We start from the raw sequence: 11,920 nt of genomic DNA on the forward strand, positions 1-11,920 counted from the left end.
GTTGGAATGCCGGGGTCCAGAGGACAGAAACGCCAGGCAGAGGTGACCTTCTCAAATGCTTTGCTTTCCTTGCAGCTGTCTTCGGCGGCACAGTGTGAAGCCTAAGTCAACGTCTCATTTCCACTGCACCAGATTTTCATTAGGGTCACGCAGATGACCTCATGATTACCCCAGATCCTCATCTCGACCCCACGTGAACCGCAGTCCCAGTGATTTCTACTCCCTCCCATTATTGACCCATTTTAAAGATTATTTTGAAAGTTAATCATCTATGTCTTTTAAAAAGGCACACATGATCCTCCTGCACCCAGAGCTCGCTGCACTTGTCACGTGTGGTGTATCCCTGCTGTGAGCCCTGGGTGGGAGCAGGGTTAGCATAGACACCTACACTGCTGCGTAGCACTAAAGAGCTCGGTCCTGTGTAGTGCTCACCGTGCTGCCTTCTGCATATTCGCCACGACCTGCCGATATGTTATGAGTAGCTTTCCATGTCGATCATGTTGATTAACATTATTGAAATGCCGCCCAGGTGCACACTTTCATACGTATTTATTTCACTAACGTGGCATTTACAGACATTAAATTGCCTTCCTGTTTTACCTGTTACAAACGGCACCTGCGTGAACTTCTCTAAATCCAGGTCTTCGTGTGTCTTCTGGTGCTTTCTTGTAGTGAATTTCTGAAGTGGCCTTGCTGGGCCAGGAGGCTCCCCTCCTGGAAGGCCCTTGGCGCCTGTCACCACACTGACCAGAAGGCCCATCCCATGCAGAAGCTGAGTGGGGTCTTTCTCCATGTCCTCATAGCGAGGCATTGTCTTTACTTGACAGTTGATTGAAATACAGTTGACAAATCACACAGCTGACTCACTGTAAGGGAACAATAGTTCAGAGGCATGGGTACAGGTGTGCAGCTGTCACCACAGTCCAGCCTCAACCTGTCCCGTCTCCTAAGCCTCCCCCAGCGCATCCTGTCCAGTTTGCCTTATTGAGGTAGAACTGAATGTAGAAAATGGTCAGATTTTAAGTCCATCGGTAATGGTGATGCACACCAAGATGAGGAATGTTCCAGTCACCCCAGAACTTTTCCTGGTGCCCTCTTAGCCATGCCTCCTCATTCCTGTCCCCAGGAGCCATTCTGCCACTGCAGGTTCTAGAATTTCATGTAAGTGGAGTAATGCAGTCTCCGCTTGATATTTTTGAGACTGATCCGCGCTGTTCCTGTGAGAAGCGTGTTGATCTTTGTTGCTGACTAGCATTCTGCTGTGTGAATGTGGAGTATGTTTATTCTCCCGTGATGGGCACCTGCCTTGCTTCTGATCGGGGCTACTGTGACTAACACTATGGTCAGCACTCCTCCACGAGGATTTTGTAGACCCGTATTTTCAGTTTTCTTGGATAAATAAATGACTAGGAGTGGACTCGCTCAGTCATAGGACAGACATCCATTTCATCCTTTTAAGAGGTTGTGAAGCTGTTTTCCAAAGTGGGCTGGACTCTTTGACACACTGGTCAGAGTCCTGCTTAGTCTACGTCTTCTCCAGTACCTAACGTGGCGAGTGTTTTATTTAGCTGTTCCTAAGGGTGCGTAGTGAGATGTCCTTGTGGTTCACATTCTCCTCGTAACGGCATTTCTTCTTCAATGACTTGATTACCAAAGAGACTGACTAGTTTTTATACATGTTGATTATTAGATTTACCTAATTTGCTTTATAAATGTGAATTCCTTGAAAATCCACATGTGAAATATTTTAAAAGGTAAAAGAAGGAAAGAAAAGAAAAGTAGGTCTCAGGATGAATGTTTTTATGTACCCAGGGGGGAGGTACTCAAAAGTTTGGCCCTCTTTTTTATTTTCATTTTCCTTTAACAAATAAGGATAGAGAGGTGACATGGGGCACTTTGGCTAGAGAATTAGTTATCCAACCAGCACCTGATATGTACTTATTAAAGGATAAAATCATAACTGATTTAACTGAGAGATCTCTATTGACTTTAAGGGTGATTCTAGAATTAGGCAACTCTTCATGGCTTAAAAGACAATGTTTCTATGGGTGGAGCCAAGGATGTTGGTTCTGCAGACAGAAAGTCTGGAAAAAGCAGAAACAAAGAAATAAAAGCAGAACAGTCATTTCAAAATTACTCTCCTTCTAAATCTGGGAAACAAAACAATAGAAAAATAACTGATTTGTGGGTATCAGACGACTTGGTTACCTTTTCGTGAAGGTTAAACAGGAGGCCCTGTCTGGGACATTGTCTGTTCCTCTCCCGGTTCTCCCAGCTCAGGCCACAACTTAGTTTTAATCTGCTGACATGGAACTTGAATGAGCCCTTTGGATTTTAAGCCTTGTCTGTTGGGGCCTAATGCAGGAAATGGTACCCTGTAGTTTTAACGAATACAGTGGATGCTGAAAAATCCTATTGCATGAAGGAATAAACGAATGAAGGAGGACTCCAAGTCTGGGGCTCTTTCCGATACTCCCCTTGCTGCTGGCTTGTATTTGGTTCCCTTCCTGCTCTTTCAGTAGCAGGGTTTCAGTAGCAAATAACGTGCGGACAGTCGGGCATTGAGCCTTGGTGACTTGAGCATCTTCAGAGAGGACGTGGGTTGGAACCCGGCACTGGAGGATCTTAGAACCCCCACCCCCAACCCGGCAAACTGACCTTTTTTGTTCTTTTCTATTGATAATTTCCAGTTTGCCATTACTGTGCACGTGTGTGTGTCTGTGTGCACGTGTAGGCCCTGTTGCTGTGTAAGGCCTCATGTCCTCTGGAGAGAGTCACGAGCAAAGGACACACAATGTACACAAATAAGAGGCCCACCCAGGCCCCAAGCAGGGACCATCTGCCTGGAGAGGGAGATCCACCCTCAGGGAAGCACAGAGCTCCTGCAGTGGCAGCGGTGATTACTGCCCAGCTGCCACACCTGGCAGGACTTTCAGGGAGGAGATCTGGGGAGCTGGGCACTAGGAGTGACTAGGATTTAGGATACAAATACTGCAGAGTACTAAGACAATACGAAGGGCTAGAAGAATCAGCAGGGGTACCCAGGATCAAAGAGATGAAAGGGAGGGAGATAAACACAGAGGAAGACATCCCAGGAGCATGTCTGGAGTGGACTCGAAGCACACATGAACCAGGAGGCAGTACAGCTGGGGTGGGCCGCAGGTGCCAGCTGCAGGGAGAGCAGGCCCAGGCGGAGAGGGGAGCAGAGAGCCACGAGGGAAGGAAGGGTGTAACGCGCCAGGCTGTGGCTGAGCTTCTGCCACACTTAAAAATTAAACAGTCTCAGCTGGGCTGCAGCTCCAGGGCAGTTCTTGATCGGGGAGCAATAGGATAAAAACCAACATGTGCCCTGGCACAGTGGCACCTGCCTATAATCCCAGCGGCTCAGGAGGCTGAGGCAGGAGGATCGTGAGTTCAAAGCCAGCCTCAGCAAAAGCAAGGTGCTAAGCAACTCAGTGAGGCCCTGTCTCGAAATAAAATACAAAAAAATAGGGCTGGGGATGTGGTTCAGTGGTCAAGTGCCCTGGGTTCAATCCCTGGTCCCCTGACCCCCTGCACCACCAAACCAACCAACCAACCAACCAACCAACCAACCAACCAACCAACAAAACCCCACGTGTCAGCACTGATGGTAACACCTTGCCAGCTGTCTGGGCTCTAGGAGGGGCTGTCAGCGGGATGGGTTCTGTGATGACCGCATTGAAATCTTCTCTGTTCTCCACCCATTAGTCTATGAATCTTATCACCTTCCTAAAGTATTAATCGAGTTTTGCAAATACTTTCCTTCACATTAAATGCGTGTACCTTATTAGAACAATTTTCTCCACAGTTTTATCTTCTTTACTACATGTATTTTACAAAATGCAAACTTAACAGGACCAATTAAGCTGTTGTTGATTTCAGTTTGAGAGTGTATTTCACTTCACAGATGTTAAGTTGGGGCACTGCTAGGGCCAGCCCTGGAGTCATTGTGACTGAGCTTTTGGTGATCCCAGTTTTACCAAGCCCTTCCACGGACCTCATCTCAGGTGGCTCCAGAGCTTAATGCCGTAGATAAGAAAACAGATATTGACAAAGATGAATAACATCCAAATTCACAGAGATGGAAAAGTGAAGCCAGGATATTGTTAAAAAAAACAAAACAAAAAAAGCCCCTGTTAAGGTCTGGGGGATGTAGCTCAGTGGCAGAGAGCTTGTCGGCATGTGTAGGGCCCTGGAGTGCATTTCCAGCACCAAAACAAACAAACAACAAACAAACACAGTTACCAAAACTGAAAAGAGAAGATTTTTGGAACTCTAATCTCACAGGAAAGCACTGTTTCACTTTTTAAAATTCTTTTTGTCGTCGTAGATGGACAGCATGCCTGTGTTTCATTTGTTAGGCGGTGCTGGGGATGGAACCCAGTGCCTCACACCTGCGAGGCCAGCGCTCCGCCCTGGAGCTGCAGCCCAGCTGAGACTGTTTAATTTTTAAGTGTTTCCCCTGAGAACCTGAGGGACACAGGGGTGTGAGCTGCCCTGCAGCACCTTCCAGTACAACCTGTGTGCCCTGTGGCTCTTTTACTGAGAGTGGCTGAAATACCTCCACCCCGCTGTTCCTTCTCCCTGGCTTATTGCAAATCCCACCATGAATAGGATACCAGCAGCGCCAAGCACTTAATGAAGGAGGCAGTGCAGAAACACATTTCCTGTGTTGCCTCCGTGTGACCTTCGAAGACCCCATGAGCCAGACACTAGTATGATTATCATCTCCATCTTACAAAAAACACAAAAACCCCCAAAACCACGCCCAGCAAGAGGTCGTGGGCCTTGCCCGAGTCTGCACAGCCACACTGGGTGCACCAGGGCTCAGGCCCAGGTTTGTCTTAGAGTCTGGGCTCTCCCCAGCAAGAAGTAAGCGTGCGACTCTCCTGGTCTTGCTTCCTGGGAAGGCCCCTGACGCTCAGGGAAGAGGCGGGAGTGTCCTGTTGTTCCTGAGCCTCTTCATCTCTGCTGAGCTACAGCCCTGAGCAGCTTGGCCAGCAGCCAGTCCTCAGGGTGAGCTGGGGCTACACTCAGCCTGCTCCTTGTGTTTTTTGTCCCTTTCTCTTTGCCAGTATAAGTTAATGCCAATAAAAGATCATTGACTCACGAAAGGCGTGTCAATAAAGTTACCATGGGGAGGTGGCCTCAGTAATAGTACTGTGTACTTGACACACAGGATCTGAGAATCTTTAGCCACAGTGCAGTCCTCAGGTCACTGACCTGGGCCATCCCAGAAGAGGTCCAGGTGCCAGGGGAAGAAGGTGGGGCAGAGAGGAAATTCTCAAAGTCTCTCTGAGGCTGCAAAACAGGGTAGATCGGGAAGTTCTTGACTTTATGTTAGTAACAGGCAAAGAGATGCAAAAAACACGGCTGTTCCCTGGAAAACAGTCTGGGAAGACAAACTCTACCAAGTTCTGTCAGCCTGAGACTGTGAGAGGTGGTAGAAAGTAGTTAAATGCACAGTTTGGCCGAAGTCAAAATAACCAAATAGCTATGCTCCAATGTAAGGCGAACATATAACAATGTCTACATTGTAGAATCCTTACAATAATCTTGGGAGGATTGTGAGATCACTCTAGAAAGACATGCAGGCAGCAAAGTTCCAGTTGACGGTAGATATATGAGTAGAAGTCCAGTGAGAGCCAATCTCTTCTAGCATACCTTGCTGCTTCTGGGAAGAATGCACAGCAATGAGGGGAGGCGTCCTGGGGCTCTGGGGAAACCTTACCAATGAACTCCCACTCTGTGGTGGTGGGTGCATTGATTTGATGGTGTTACGTACTAGTGACACCATTTTCAAAGCAAAAATGTGGAAATTTAAGTAATTTGTTCAAGGTCAGTTGGAGAAACCATGATTTAAACTCAGGTCTTTCTGAAATTTTCACAAGTTTCTACTATAAGGTAGGGTCTCTGCCTGTGTGTCTCAGGCATGAGGTCAGCCAGTGGCTAACACTATAGCGCGACCTTGATCTGCTAACACCCAGTTCTACTGGTGTACGCAAGCCCAGTCTACTAAGTGGAAAAGTCAAATGTCTCACCAGGACCGGGCCGCGTCTCCCTCGGTGGAACAGAGGACAAACTGGGTAATAAATAACAGATGAGGGACACAGAGGTGGTGAGAACCGGGACAGACTGGCAAGGCACACCCAAGCTGAGGTGCACCCGGGCTCCCTGCAAGCCATTTTAGCTGTATTTAAAAGTGGGTCAGATCTTCTCTGGAAGCAGAATAGATGGAGATTTAGAATTTTATGTAAATCCGATTAAAAATTGTTTTTGAATGAAACCTTTCATCTTGAAATAGTTGTAGGTTCACAATGTAGTGTAAGAAGTGATAGAGAGAGGCCCCTCCTCCCCTTATCTAGTCTCCCCCTTGGTAACTGTGATGGGATTTAGAAAAAGAAATATGCCTTTGTTTTTGTCTCCACATCCCGAGGACACAGCTCCTAAAGCTTTGGACTCTCCAAAGTAATAAATGTCTTTTCATATGCGAATGAGATGATTGATGGCTGGAACTTTCAGCCCCAACCCCAGCTCCCAGGGTGGGGAGAAGGGCTGGAGTGCATCATGTGAATTGATCGCTAATGGGCAAATATTTAATTAATCATGACTTCATTACAATCCTCCATAATACTCAAAAGGACACATTCAGAGAATCTGGGGGTTGCTGGGCACGTCGGGGTGCCCAGGCTCCGCGCCGCTTCCTCTGAACCTTGCCCTAGGCCCCTCCTCCATCTGGCTGTTCCCGAGTCATGTGCTTGTATAATGAGTAGGAAAACGTAGTAAAGCATTCCTGAGCTTTGTGAATCATTCCAGCAAACAGTAGAACCTGAGGGAGGCTGGGGACCTCTGATCCGTATCTGGTCGGTTAGGAGCACAGGTGAAGAATGGGGGTTGGAGGCTGGATTTGAAGTGGGGGCAGTTGTGTGGGTTGGAGCTTTTAACCTGTGGGTCTGATGCTGTCGCCAGCTGACGGTGCCAGTCGATGGAGTCATAGGACACCCAGCTGGTGCCTGAGTTACTTGCTGTGTGCGGAAAGCCCAAAACCCAACTGGGGGGACCTGGAGTGATCCGTTGAGGGTGGAGGAGGAGGAAGCGGTCAGTGATATGCTTTTTCCTGTTACCCAGTAACACCTTGCCCTGTTATGACCAGGAGCAATACGGGTACAGTGCAGATGAAGAACATGCCCGTCACTGTGAGGTGCCCTCACTGCACACACTTCTCCCCACCCACCGCCTCATTGACTCTCGGCAGCTAAGCTGGTGGCTGGTCTCTATTTCTGAGATATTTGCCATTTCTGGAATGGAAACATATAACACGCAACTTTTGGGGACTGGCTTTGCTCGTTTGGCTTGATTTTCAGGAGGTTTTTCCAGGAGGGTGCTGAGTAGAATCTGTGTCGTGGTTGTCCTGTGGTTTAATCATTCACCTACTGAAGGACATCGGGCTTATTTGGAACCTGATGAATAAAACTGCTCTAAACATTTGTGTACAGTTTCGTGGGAATGTGTCTTCATTTCTCTGGGATAAATGTCCAAGAACACAGTTGGTGGGTCACGTGGGAGTTGCACGTCTCCTGGTGTGTCTGTGGCTCACACTCCCACCAGCAGCGCGTGGGTGGGCCCATCTCTCCACGTCCTCTCCAGCATTGATGTGGCCACTTGTTTTACCTCGGCCGTTCTCACAGACATGTTGGGGATATCTCCTTGTGGCTCTAATTTGCATTTCCCTGGTGGCTAATGACGTTGGACATTTGCACAGGTTTCCTGCTCATCTGTGTCTCCTCTTTGGTAAATGGTTCATGTCTTTTATCCATTTCCCGATTGGATTGCTTAGAGTTTCAAGAGCTTTAAAAATTTACTTTTAAGCCAGTCTTTGGTTAGATGTATGATCTGTAAACACTTTCTCCCACTCTGTAGCTTGTCTTTTCATCCTTTTAACAAGGTGTATAGCAAAGGAAATTAAAAAAAAAAATTTTGGAGGAAGTTGATTTTTCCTTTTTGTCTTTGTTACCAGGTCTAAGAACATTTTACCAATTCCGAATTCCTAAATAGTTTCTGTTTTAGTAGTTTTGTAGTTTTGGATTTAATCCTGATCAATTTGGAACGTAAGGTCTAAGACCCAGGCAGAGATTCATCCTTGTGCCAATGGATTTCTATGGAGTTTAGCATCATTTGCTGAGAAGCCTGTCTTTCTGCGCTGGATTGCCTTCGCACCTTTATCCAACCCATATCAGACGTGTTTGGATGACTCTGTTTCCGTGGTCTTCACTTATAAATGTGTCTGCCCTTTGCCAGCTCCATTTGTTCAGGTTTTCTTTGATCTTCTACCAGCATTATGCAGTTTTCTGCATTCAGTTCTTGTATGTTTTATTAATGTTATACGTATTTCTTTTTATCATTTTCACAATTTTAATGGTATCTTATTTTGAATTCAGTGTCCACATGTTCATTGCTGGTACTTAAAAGTACAATTGATTATGTATGCTTTCTTGAATTTCAAGACTTTGCTGAATTCATGTATAAGCCTAGGTTTTTGTTTGTTTGTTTGTTTGTTTGCTGTTGTACTTGTTTCTTAGGCTTCTCAGGATTTTCTGACAACATTGTTCTCCTCTAAAAGAGAGAGTTGCTTTCCTTGTTTTCTGATCTGAATACCTTTTATTTCCTTTTCTTGCCTTATTGCACTGGCTAGTGTTGGGGGCTGTGCCATGTTGGCGGCGCCGGGATGGCGCCTGATCACATCAGCAGTGAGGAGGTTAATTGACATAAGCACACTCAGGTGATTTTCTCATCCACACACACAATGTATGCGCATGTGTTCTCGAGCACTAATTGCCTGCTCGGAACGTCTCGCCTAATCTTTGTGTAAGAGGCGTGGGTGACCCTGCTCTCCGCCTCCTGGAGGTGATATAAGCGTAGGCGGAGTGAGACAGAGACACAGCAGCCATTAGCAGAAAAGCAGTAGAAGAAGACACACGCGTGGCAGCAGCGAGTAGGGGAAGCGGTGGAAGGCAGATCGCAGAACTGAGAACTGAAACGCATCACTAGGGCACCTTAGGTAGATGTACCCTTAGTTCACAGAATGCAGGACTTTAAGGTGTAGCAAGTCTCTCTTCTTCTAAGCTCTAAGCAAAGCCTGTCCTTCTCTCAAGGTCTCTCTTAAGCAGAGTCTCTCTTTCTCTCTGATAAGCAAAGTCTCTCTCTCACCTCTCAAAGCAAGTAAACCTCATTTCCTCTATCCTCTATAAACAAGCAAGAAAGCAGCACACCAAAGAGAAAGATAGAAGTGCCTCAGTTTCCACTCCACCACCCATAAGACCCATGCAAGTTGTTGCTGCAGGCGGTGACAAATATCCATGGATTTTGGAACCGCAAAGAGCCAGCGACAGGCTAGTACTTCTGGCATTTCAATGAATAAATGCCCTATTTCTGATCTTATGGGAAGGCCTGCAGCCTTTAACCATTAGGTGAAATGTAGATTAAGCATTAGGTATAATATAGATGATTTTTATCAAGTTGATCAAGTTCCCCTCTGTTGCTATTTTTCTGATAATTTTTTGAAATCATGAATACCTGTTGAAATTTGTCAAATAACTTTTTGCATCAATTGACTTAATCATGTGTTTTTCTTTTTAGACTATTAATATGATAGACTGCATTGATTAATTTTCAAATAATGAACCAGGCTTTCATCTCTGCAATAAGCCAAATGTGGTCATAGTTTATAATTCTTTTTCATATATTGCTAACTCTGTTTGCTAATATTTTGTTAAGAATTTTTTCTTCTACATTTATGAGGGATATTTGTAATTTTCGCTATTTCATAATGTCTTTGTCTAGTTTTGGTGTCATGTTTATTCTTGCCTCATAAAATGAATTGGGAAATATTCCATCCCTTAATTTTCTGGAAAAGTTTGTGTAGAGTAGATGTTAATTCTTCTTTAAAAGTTTGAGTCCAGTGATATCATTTGGCTTGGATATCTTTATTCTTTTAATTACTAATTCATTTTCCTCAGAGTTCTATGGGAAAGAAACAGGCTGGTAGAATTATTCACCTCAAGCAAGTGTTCCTTTTTGTGAAAGAGAAAGGGTGTCTCCAAGAGAGAGGCCTGAGCCTCTGGGGCCCCGGAGCCGAATGAACTCTGCTCCTGGACTTCAGGTTTGCTTAGGACTGCTGACTCTTCCAGTTCCTTCTGTGTGGATGTTTATAACTGGTTTCCCATGCCTGTCCCATCACTAAACTTCTGAGTAGATGTCTTGATTCTGGTTTCACAGCTCCCAGGTAGGAAAGGATTGTTCTGAAATGATGGCTCACACTCAGTGTCCTCCTCATATCCACTTGGATGACTGTGAAGATGAGAGGTGGGGCTTCTCACTGATGAGGTTTCCATGGAATTTAGACTCTGAATTATGCTGTGATAGATCGCAACTTTGGGGATGGGGCGAGTGTATTCTGTGGAATAGAAATAAATCTCTGAGAGCAGATTGAGGCAGAATAATGCCCCCCGACCCTCTGCAATTACTGTCCTCTCAAAGATGTCCACATTTGAACCTCTGGAGCATGTGAATCTATGTGACTTTGCTTACAGAGGTGATTAAGGGTCTTGAGATGGGAGATCATCCTGGGTTATATCACAGGGTCCTCTTTAGTCAGAGAGAGAGGCAGGCCCGTCAGCACCAGAAGAATGCAACACGAGAAATTGCTGACCGGACTTTACTGGCTTTGAAGATGGAAGGATTTATAAGCCAATGCGGAAGCCTCAAGAAGCTGGAACAGGCCAGCAAATAAATTCTCCACTCTGGCCTCTATAAAGTAACACAACCTGGACACTCCCTTATTCTAACCCATGGAGATCCATTTCAGACCCCTCTCTTCTAGAACTATAAGAAAATAAATGTATATTGTTTTATGCTACTAAATTTGTCACACCAGCCACAGGAAATGAATACAAGTTTATACACTGAACTTTTTTCCTCCCTTCTCCCATCTCCATCCCTGGTTCCTAGCAGTGTCAGGCATGCCCATCTCTGCTAACTGGTTCACAGGAGAGGACGCCTGTCAGGAGTTTCCTTACCTGTTCCCCCCGCCTCGTGCCAGCTGCTGACCCGCATGAGCCCCATTCTCTTGGATGACACATGGAGGCATCTTTAGGGAAACTGCCTGCCCTTTGAAAACTCTCAAGTGGGTTTTCTGTGTAAGTTCACTGTCAGGTCCAAAACTTGCCGCTGCTTTTCCAGGCTGAGGGAAGCTGCTTCTGTAGCCTGAGCCCACAGCACCCTCCAGTCCTCTGTGGTGTGAGGCAGAGTTGGAGGAGGAAGGGATTTTGCACTGTGCGCTCTGCTCTGTGTTCATTGCTGAGGAATCCGAGTGCTGGTTGGCATTCATCATGGGTGGAAGGCCCCTCAGCTGGGGGAAGCCACCTGCCATGCGGAGGGAGGGCAGGATGCTGGGGACTTCTTGGGGAGCAGGAGGTAGAGGAAACCCCCTGAGACTGTGCCCCTTTGCCTCTCCTCATTCATTGGCTAGGGTCGCCATGACAAAATGCCACAGATGGGGTGGCTTCAACCACAGACATTTATTGCCTCATAGTATTGGAAGCTGCAAGTCCAAGATCAAGGTGTCTTCAGGTTTGGGTTCTCCTCAGGGCTCTCTCCTTGGCCACCTTCTTGCTGTGTCCTCACATGGTCTTTCCTCTGCATGTGTGCCCCTGGTGTCTCCTTTGGTGTCCACGTTTCCTCTTATAAGGACACATCCTTATGGGGCTAAATTAGGATCCACCCTAACAACCTCTTTCAACTTACCTCTTTAAAGACTGTCTCCAAATGTAGTCAAGTTTGAGGTTCAGATTGATGGGGTTTCAACATGTGAACTTCAGGGCAGACACAATTCAGCCAGACA

General features: G+C 46.2%; 1 protein-coding gene across 4 annotated transcripts in view; it reads left to right on the forward strand.

The window, feature by feature from the left end:
• Positions 1-11,920, forward strand: part of LOC306641168 (uncharacterized protein) — a gene marked incomplete at its 5' end in the record, with an annotated part of 214,917 nt that overhangs the window by 24,957 nt on the left and 178,040 nt on the right. The window contains one exon of one of the 4 annotated variants that reach the window (XM_079106080.1): positions 76-1,112. The exons of the other annotated variants lie outside the window; for them this stretch is intronic. Of the gene's footprint in view, positions 1-75; positions 1,113-11,920 lie in introns of those variants that run through there. 4 annotated transcript variants of the gene reach the window in all.

This window comes from Sciurus vulgaris (genome assembly GCF_902686455.1).
Source record: "Sciurus vulgaris genome assembly, chromosome: 12".
Taxonomy (NCBI): Eukaryota; Metazoa; Chordata; class Mammalia; order Rodentia; family Sciuridae; genus Sciurus; species Sciurus vulgaris.